This window comes from Ranitomeya imitator, chromosome 4 (genome assembly GCF_032444005.1).
Source record: "Ranitomeya imitator isolate aRanImi1 chromosome 4, aRanImi1.pri, whole genome shotgun sequence".
NCBI classification, from domain to species: domain Eukaryota; kingdom Metazoa; phylum Chordata; class Amphibia; order Anura; family Dendrobatidae; genus Ranitomeya; species Ranitomeya imitator.
The window spans coordinates 667,195,832-667,205,688 of NC_091285.1; the positions used below are offsets into that span (position 1 = coordinate 667,195,832).

A 9,857-nucleotide genomic window follows, 5' to 3' on the forward strand; every position below is an offset into this window, starting at 1 on the left:
AGCTGGCGGCCCCCCCTTCTTTCGCTCCCTTTCCGTCAGTTCACCTAGCTCCCCCTTCTTTTCTCCGCCCCTTCACAATAGACCGTGTAGTTTCCAGGTGGTTGTGTCACCCCAGCTCGCACACGGTTGTCGTCGTCTACCTTTCATATTCCCCGAAGAACCTTTGTCCCCTTAATCTGTCCTATCACATGTTATATGACCACATTCCTTTGCATCATTCTACAAGGGGCACTTAAGGTTGCAGGGGAAAAAAAAGTCTTAACTTTGCTCCCCAAAATCATTCCCTCCTCCCAAATCCCCTGACCATGGACACACACCTTCAAAGTCAGAATTCTCCTTCTACCTTCTTACGTTATTTGCACCTAAGTTACCACACACCTTTATTTCCAAGAACAAAACCTCAAACTTTCGACTTTTTGGTCCTCTCCTCTCCAACGTCAGCGTTACTCTTGGTTCTACTGCTTAGAACTTTTCTCTCGGAATCATTTTTTTCATTCACCGTCGTTCTGGCTACTGTACCCACCCCAGTTTTACCCACGGCACACAGTCACACATGGAGATTACACAATGTCAAAATTACTTTAAGTCTCCTATTAATAATTCAATCACGACTTCAGTTATAGCCTGGCACCATCTCCATCTTGGAATTAAAGAGAGAGGCACACGAGTGCGAGGGGGCAACGTAGGACAAGGGAGACTAAAGTAAAGATTGTTTAAGAAAAGGGGAAGAAAAAAGGAAAAGGAAGGCGTGGAGACTAAACAAGGAAAGTCTGAGAGACAGTTGGCAAAAGAACTAAACAAAAGTAAAAAGACAGCCTGGGTGCAATAGTGTTGGTTAAGGGCAGCGAGAGAGAGAGAAAGAGAAGGAGCGAAAGAGAGAGGGAGAGAGAGAGGGCAGGGCGTAGAATCAGAGTTTGGAAAGGGTGGAGGAGCTGGGGGTAAGGGGAAAGGGGGGAGAGACAGCCCAGCCAAGAAAAAAAAAATCTTCAACCCATGCCAACTTCAGAGCTGGCACCGAAATGGCAATCGAGTGTAAAAAAAAGAAAAAAAAAAAAAAAGTGCTGCGTGAAACGAATAAAAAAAACACAGACTATGAATCGAAATAAGACATAAAAAATAGAGAAAGAAAAAAAAATAATAATAATAAACTTACGGCACTTAGGGGGGGAAAAAAAAAAAAGAGACATCCACGGTGTCTCTCCCTCTTGCACACACACGCACACACACTCTCTCTCTCTGTCCCCCCCTTCCTGTAAAAGTGTATTGCAGGCTGACTGCAGCTGAGAAATCTACAGGCTGGCTCGCAAAGAAGATGGCAGGATTCCAGTGTTCCAACGCTGACTTCCCTGCATTTCGGACTGGGTGTTAGAGTAAAAGCAATTCAAGGAGAGGAGAAAGGATCAGGAGATGTAAGGTTTACCAGGCGCCTTTTTTTTCCCACCATTTTTTTTAACTCTCTATTTTTGTCCTCAATAACCTATTTCTCTCTGCTGACTCTCTCTCTCCTTCTCTCTCTCTGAGCCACATCTTCTCTTTCTGTCTTTTTAGGCACTTTTTTTTTTGTACATTCTTTTGTTGAGTTTTTTTTTACTTTTCTTTTTTGTTACCGTTCGAGAATTCTAAACAAACGAAAAAAAAAAAAAAATCCCAAACTTTTCTCTGATCGGAAACTTAAGGCTTCTGTTTTATTTTCCTCTCTCTGTTTGCACGCGTTGGCAGAAGTGCGTCTTCCTCTGCTCTCTCTCTGGTATGTGCCGTCTTAATATTAGTAAGTCATCTCGGTATTTTTCTTCTCCTTCTTGTTTTATGCTGGTTTAATGTGGGTGGCTCTTCCTATGGGGGCAACGACAACAAAACAAAAAAAAAAAACTAGCCTTTTTGTATTGAAGACTTTCAATATCCTTCGCAACTGTCCCGGCTCTTCTCGATGCTGGCATTACCCTGCCAGACCCCAGGTAGGAGTGACCTTTACCTTGGCCCTAGATGCCTAGGGTAGGCCGGGAATATGGAGAAATACAGACTTCATTTTCCTGATATAAACAAAACATGTACTTGTCGTTATATTATTATTACTTTGTGTAATCTTAGGCTATGTATATTTGAAATTTACCGGTACTCATGTTTGTTTTGGTGCTTTACCTGTGTAATTGCGACTTTCTCTCTAAAACTATGTATATAGAGACTATATATACTCTACGTGTGTCTCTCTACCCATGCAAATTTATCCCTTTACGGTAACAAACAATACAGGTTGCAAGATTCTTCCATAGCATAATATGTTAATTTATTGCAGTTTAGGTCCTAGTAGACCCGATCACTAGGCAGGGTACAACATCGTGGGGTGCAAAAGGCAAGGAGTGATTGTGTGCAACCTGTTAGAAACTTCCCGCAACTGAGAGATGAACGATCCGAATCACTACTAATCCCCAAAGTGGTGTCTAAGAAGTGGCAAATGCCCATATTAGCGTTACCTCCGACAATGTCAATTACTATGTATATATGCAGGTCTAACATAATACTCCGCGTCACGGCGCTCAGACCCCAAACCGGAGGTGTTGACAGTCCTTTCAAAGGTGCCGGTCACTGTGTGTCACTACTACGCCCCACTCTATGTAATAGCACAACAACTTCGTATGGGAATGGAACGACAGCAAATTATAAGCAGCATAATGATAATTACCCGGACCGATATAACGCTGCTTATTCCATAGATAGCGGTGATAGACTGCGAAATCTACAGGAGGAAACTAATAGTATATAGCAACATATGGTAGACAGAATTTAGGACAGATGCTAGTATTGTGCCAAAAACGGTGTGCACATTTCTGCTTTAAAATATTTATGTCTGGCTAACATTACGATTTACATAATCAACATATAGACCGGATACGATGTGCGTGCCGAGAACGTAATGTGATGATTTATCCGGAATTTATAAAGATATTAAGATACCTGCGTAACAATAACTAATCTATGTTTCTATTTATTTACAATTATATTATTTTAACCCTATATATATATATTTCTTTTAATATATATATATATATATATATATATACTGTATATAAATAAAATATATATATATATATATATATATATATATATATATATATATATATACACATACACACACACACACACCGGTATATATATATATAAACATATGTGTGTCTATATAGATATATATATATATATATATATATATATATATATATAAATATATATTAAGATTTATGTCTGCCTATTCATGTCTATGTTTATATATATATATATATATATATATATGTAAATATATATTTTTATTTCATTTTTTTATTCTTTTATGCCTATATTTATTATACAATTCTTCTTTTTTCACCTCCAGTGCTCATCTACTATATAAATATTATGTAAATGGTAATTTGCGTAAAATTCTTACATATATTTATACAACTACTATGACGATCGTCCTCGTTAACCATGTCAGCATTTTATAAAACACAGTATTAGCTTATGATCGTTTTTTTTTTAAATTTTTCACCGTTCTCATTTCTGGCAGAACGTTGTGAATTTAGAATAGTTGACTATAGTTTGGCTAAAGGGTATCCCGAGTTTATAGAATAACGGAGAGATCCCTATACGGGCCGTGAAATATTTAAGAGTAAATTACAATACAGAAGTTTGACCTCAACTTTAGAAATAAATGTTGAGGGACCAGAAAGACGCATTTGAGTCTGCATTTACCTAAATATCCAACATGGGCGAAGATATGAAAGGAAAACACAACGTGGATATATTTTCACAAAGTAATCATGAATGTTCTTTTCCACAAAGTCTGAGAACTTCTGTCACTTCTCTCGTTTTCTTGCATTAAAGTGGCAGCGACCTAAATATCAGGTGAAATACTGACTGTAAAGACGATATTTTAGCATTAGGTTTAGATAAGTTTACAAAGAATAAAAAGCTTAAAGAAAGCGCCTGCAGGGCAAGAAAGAGTCGTCAATGGGACATCTCACAATAATGTAGGTATAGATAGATAATACAATACATAAGAATAGGTGAAATAAAATCCATGTACAATAAGATGAGGAGGTAAACGTGTAATAATGAGAGTAACTACATGAAGTAATAATATGAAGAAAGAGGAAGAAATAACCAAAGTAGTAGGAACAGATACTGGAGGTATATACGGAGTAATAGGGGGAGATATAGGGAGGATATATGAAGTAATAGGAGGAGATATAGGAGGATATATGGAGTAATAGGAGGAGATATAGGAGGATATATGGAGTAATAGGAGGAGATATAGGAGGATATATGGAGTAATAGGAGGAGATATAGGAGGATATATGGAGTAATAGGAGGAGATATAGGGGGATATATGGAGTAATAGGAGGAGATATAGGGAGGATATATGGAGTAATAGGAGGAGATATAGGGGGATATATGGAGTAATAGGGGGAGATATATGGAGTAATAGGAGGAGATATAGGGGGATATATGGAGTAATAGGAGGATATATGGGGTAATAGGGGGAGATATAGGGAGGATATATGAAGTAATAGGAGGAGATATAGGAGGATATACGGAGTAATAGGGGGAGATATAGGAGGATATATGGAGTAATAGGGGGAGATATAGGGGGATATATGGAGTAATAGGAGGATATATGGGGTAATAGGGGGAGATATAGGGAGGATATATGAAGTAATAGGAGGAGATATAGGAGGATATACGGAGTAATAGGGGGAGATATAGGGAGGATATATGAAGTAATAGGAGGAGATATAGGAGGATATATGGAGTAATAGGGGGAGATATAGGGGGATATATGGAGTAATAGGAGGATATATGGGGTAATAGGGGGAGATATAGGAGGATATATGAAGTAATAGGAGGAGATATAGGGAGGATATATGGAGTAATAGGGGGAGATGTAGGGAGGATATATGGAGTAATAGGAGGAGATATAGGGGGATATATGGAGTAATAGGGGGAGATATAGGGGGATATATGGAGTAATAGGAGGATATATGGGGTAATAGGGGGAGATATAGGGAGGATATATGGAGTAATAGGAGGAGATATAGGGGGATATATGGAGTAATAGGAGGAGATATAGGGGGATATATGGAGTAATAGGAGGAGATATAGGGGGATATATGGAGTAATAGGAGGAGATATAGGAGGATATATGGAGTAATAGGAGGAGATATAGGGGATATATGGAGTAATAGGAGGAGATATAGGAGGATATACGGAGTAATAGGGGGAGATATAGGGAGGATATATGGGGTAATAGGAGGAGATATAGGGGATATATGGAGTAATAAGAGGAGATATAGGAGGATATATGAAGTAATAGGAGGAGATATAGGAGGATATATGGAGTAATAGGAGGAGATATAGGAGGATATATGGAGTAATAGGAGGAGATATAGGGAGGATATATGGAGTAATAGGAGGAGATATAGGAGGATATATGGAGTAATAGGAGGAGATGTAGGGGGATATATGGAGTAATAGGAGGAGATATAGGGGGGATATATGGGGTAATAGGAGGAGATATAGGAGGATATATGGAGTAATAGGAGGAGATATAGGGGGATATATGGAGTAATAGGAGGAGATATAGGAGGATATATGGAGTAATAGGGGGAGATGTAGGGGGATATATGGGGTAATAGGAGGAGATATAGGAGGATATATGGAGTAATAGGAGGAGATATAGGAGGATATATGGAGTAATAGGAGGAGATATAGGGAGGATATATGGAGTAATAGGAGGAGATATAGGGAGGATATATGGAGTAATAGGAGGAGATATAGGAGGATATATGAAGTAATAGGAGGAGATATAGGGAGGATATATGGAGTAATAGGAGGAGATATAGGGAGGATATATGGAGTAATAGGAGGAGATATAGGGAGGATATATGAAGTAATAGGAGGAGATATAGGAGGATATATGGAGTAATAGGGGGAGATATAGGGAGGATATATGAAGTAATAGGAGGAGATATAGGAGGATATATGGAGTAATAGGAGGAGATATAGGAGGATATATGGAGTAATAGGAGGAGATATAGGAGGATATATGGAGTAATAGGAGGAGATATAGGAGGATATATGGAGTAATAGGAGGAGATATAGGGGGATATATGGAGTAATAGGAGGAGATATAGGAGGATATATGGAGTAATAGGAGGAGATATAGGAGGATATATGGAGTAATAGGAGGAGATATAGGAGGATATATGGAGTAATAGGAGGAGATATAGGGGGATATATGGAGTAATAGGAGGAGATATAGGAGGATATATGGAGTAATAGGAGGAGATATAGGAGGATATATGGAGTAATAGGAGGAGATATAGGAGGATATATGGAGTAATAGGAGGAGATATAGGAGGATATATGGAGTAATAGGAGGAGATGTAGGGGGATATATGGAGTAATAGGAGGAGATATAGGGGGGATATATGGGGTAATAGGAGGAGATATAGGAGGATATATGGAGTAATAGGAGGAGATATAGGGAGATATATGGAGTAATAGGAGGAGATATAGGAGGATATATGGAGTAATAGGAGGAGATATAGGGAGGATATATGGAGTAATAGGAGGAGATATAGGGGGGATATATGGAGTAATAGGGGGAGATATAGGGAGGATATATGGAGTAATAGGAGGAGATATAGGGAGGATATATGGAGTAATAGGAGGAGATGTAGGGGGATATATGGAGTAATAGGAGGAGATATAGGGAGGATATATGGAGTAATAGGAGGAGATATAGGGGGGATATATGGAGTAATAGGGGGAGATATAGGGAGGATATATGGAGTAATAGGAGGAGATATAGGAGGATATATGGAGTAATAGGGGGAGATATAGGGAGGATATATGGAGTAATAGGAGGAGATATAGGGAGGATATATGGAGTAATAGGAGGAGATATAGGAGGATATATGGAGTAATAGGAGGAGATATAGGGAGGATATATGGAGTAATAGGAGGAGATATAGGGGGGATATATGGAGTAATAGGGGGAGATATAGGGAGGATATATGGAGTAATAGGAGGAGATATAGGGAGGATATATGGAGTAATAGGAGGAGATATAGGGAGGATATATGGAGTAATAGGAGGAGATATAGGAGGATATATGGAGTAATAGGAGGAGATATAGGGAGGATATATGGAGTAATAGGAGGAGATATAGGGGGGATATATGGAGTAATAGGGGGAGATATAGGGAGGATATATGGAGTAATAGGAGGAGATATAGGGAGGATATATGGAGTAATAGGAGGAGATATAGGGGGGATATATGGAGTAATAGGGGGAGATATAGGGAGGATATATGGAGTAATAGGAGGAGATATAGGGAGGATATATGGAGTAATAGGAGGAGATATAGGGAGGATATATGGAGTAATAGGGGGAGATATAGGGAGGATATATGGAGTAATAGGGGGAGATATAGGGAGGATATATGGAGTAATAGGAGGAGATATAGGGGGATATATGGAGTAATAGGAGGAGATATAGGGGGATATATGGAGTAATAGGGGGAGATATAGGGGGATATATGGAGTAATAGGAGGAGATATAGGAGGATATACGGAGTAATAGGGGGAGATATAGGAGGATATATGGAGTAATAGGAGGAGATATAGGGGGATATATGGAGTAATAGGAGGATATATGGGGTAATAGGGGGAGATATAGGGAGGATATATGAAGTAATAGGAGGAGATATAGGGGATATAGGAGTATAGGGGAGATATAGGAGGATATATGAGTAATAGGAGGAGATATAGGAGGATATATGGAGTAATAGGAGGAGATATAGGGGGATATATGGAGTAATAGGAGGATATATGGGGTAATAGGGGGAGATATAGGGAGGATATATGAAGTAATAGGAGGAGATATAGGGAGGATATATGGAGTAATAGGGGAGATATAGGGAGGATATATGGAGTAATAGGAGGAGATATAGGGGGATATATGGAGTAATAGGGGAGATATAGGGGGATTATGGAGTATAGGAGGATATATGGGGTAATAGGAGGAGATATAGGGAGGATATATGGAGTAATAGGAGGAGATATAGGGGGATATATGGAGTAATAGGAGGAGATATAGGGAGGATATATGGAGTAATAGGAGGAGATATAGGGGGATATATGGAGTAATAGGAGGAGATATAGGAGGATATATGGAGTAATAGGAGGAGATATAGGAGGATATATGGAGTAATAGGAGGAGATATAGGAGGATATATGGAGTAATAGGAGGAGATATAGGGAGGATATATGGAGTAATAGGAGGAGATATAGGGGATATGGAGTAATAGGGAGATATAGGAGGATATATGAGGTAATAGGGAGATATAGGAGGATATATGGAGTAATAGGAGGAGATATAGGAGGATATATGGAGTATAGGGGAAGGAGATAGGGGTATGGAGGAGTATAGGAGGATATATGGAGTAATAGGAGGAGATATAGGAGGATATATGGAGTAATAGGAGGAGATATAGGGGGATATATGGAGTAATAGGGGAGATAGGGGATATATGGAGTAATAGGGGATTGGGGATATATGGGTAATAGGTGGAGATATAGGGAGGATATATGGAGTATTAGGTGGAGATATAGGTGGATATATGGAGTAATAGGGAGGATATTGGAGTATTAGGTGGAGATATTGGTGGATATATGGAGTAATAGGGGGTTGGGGATATATGGAGTTTTGGTGGTGTTTTGGGTGGTGTTGGGTGTTGGGTGGTTGTTGGGGGTTTTGGTGTGTGTGGGTGTTTGGGGTTGTGGTGGGTGTTTGGTGGTGTTGGTGTTGTGGTGGAGTTTGGGGGTGTGTGGGTGTATGTGGTGTTGTGTGGGGTTGTGGGTGGTTTGTGGTGTTGTGGGGTTTTGGTGTGGTGTTTGGGGGTTTTATGGTGTTGTGGTGTTATGGGGTATTGGGGGTGTTTGGGGGTTTGGGTGGTTGTGGGGTGTGTTGGGGGTGTTTGTGGTGGTGTTTGGAGTATAGGGGTGTTTTGGGGGAGTGTTTGGTGTTGTGTGGTGTGTGTTTGGGGTGTGTGTGGTGTTGTGGTGTGGGGGTTTGGGTGGTTTGTGGTGTTTTGGGGGTGTTTGGGTGGTTGTGGTGTTGTGGTGGGTGTGTGGTGGTTTTTGGGGTGTGTAGGGTGGTGTGTGGTGGTTGTGGGGTGTTTGGGGTGTTTGTGGGTGGTTGTTGGTGGTGTGTTGTGGTGTTGTGGTTGGGGTGTTGTGTGGTGTATTGGGTGGTTTTGGTGGTGGTGTTTGGGGGTGTGTGGTGGTTTGTGGTGTGTGTGGTGGTGTGTGGTGTTGGTGGTGTGGTGGTTTGGTGGTGTTTGGTGGTGTGTGGGTGTTTGGGTGGTTTTGGTGGTGGTGTGTGGGTGGTTGTGGTGGTGTGTGTGGTGTGTGGTGGTGTGGTGGTTGTGGTGGTGTTTGGTGTTGGGGTGTTGTGGGTGGTGTGTGGTGTGTTGGGTGGTTGTGTGTGTGTGGGTGATGTTGGGTGTTTGGTGGTGTGTGGGGTGGTTGTGGGTGGTTGTTGGGGAGTTTTGGTGGTTGTTTGGTGGGGTGTGTTTGGTGGTTGATATTGGAGGGTGATTGGTGGAGGTATGGGGGGATAGTGTTGGTGTTGTGTGGTTTGTGGGTTGTGTGGTGGTGAGGTGGGGGTGGTTGGGGGGTGTGTGGGTGGTTGTGGGTGGGGGTGTTAGGGGGATTTTTGGAGTAATAGGAGGAGATATAGGGGGATATATGGAGTAATAGGAGAGATATAGGGAGGATATATGGAGTAATAGGAGGAGATATAGGGAGGATATATGGAGT

At 40.5% G+C, this 9,857-nt stretch overlaps 1 protein-coding gene across 7 annotated transcripts in view; it reads left to right on the forward strand.

The window, feature by feature from the left end:
* The first annotated feature begins 1,277 nt into the window (after positions 1-1,277).
* Positions 1,278-9,857, forward strand: part of NFIX (nuclear factor I X) — a 278,075-nt gene continuing 269,495 nt past the window's right edge. For 3 of the 7 annotated variants that reach the window (XM_069767170.1, XM_069767174.1, XM_069767178.1), the window contains exon 1: positions 1,278-1,409. The gene's annotated coding sequence lies outside the window, so the exon portion shown is untranslated. Of the gene's footprint in view, positions 1,410-1,719; positions 1,769-9,857 lie in introns of all 7 variants that reach the window. The other 4 variants (XM_069767171.1, XM_069767175.1, XM_069767179.1 and 1 more) reach the window with 3 other exon arrangements.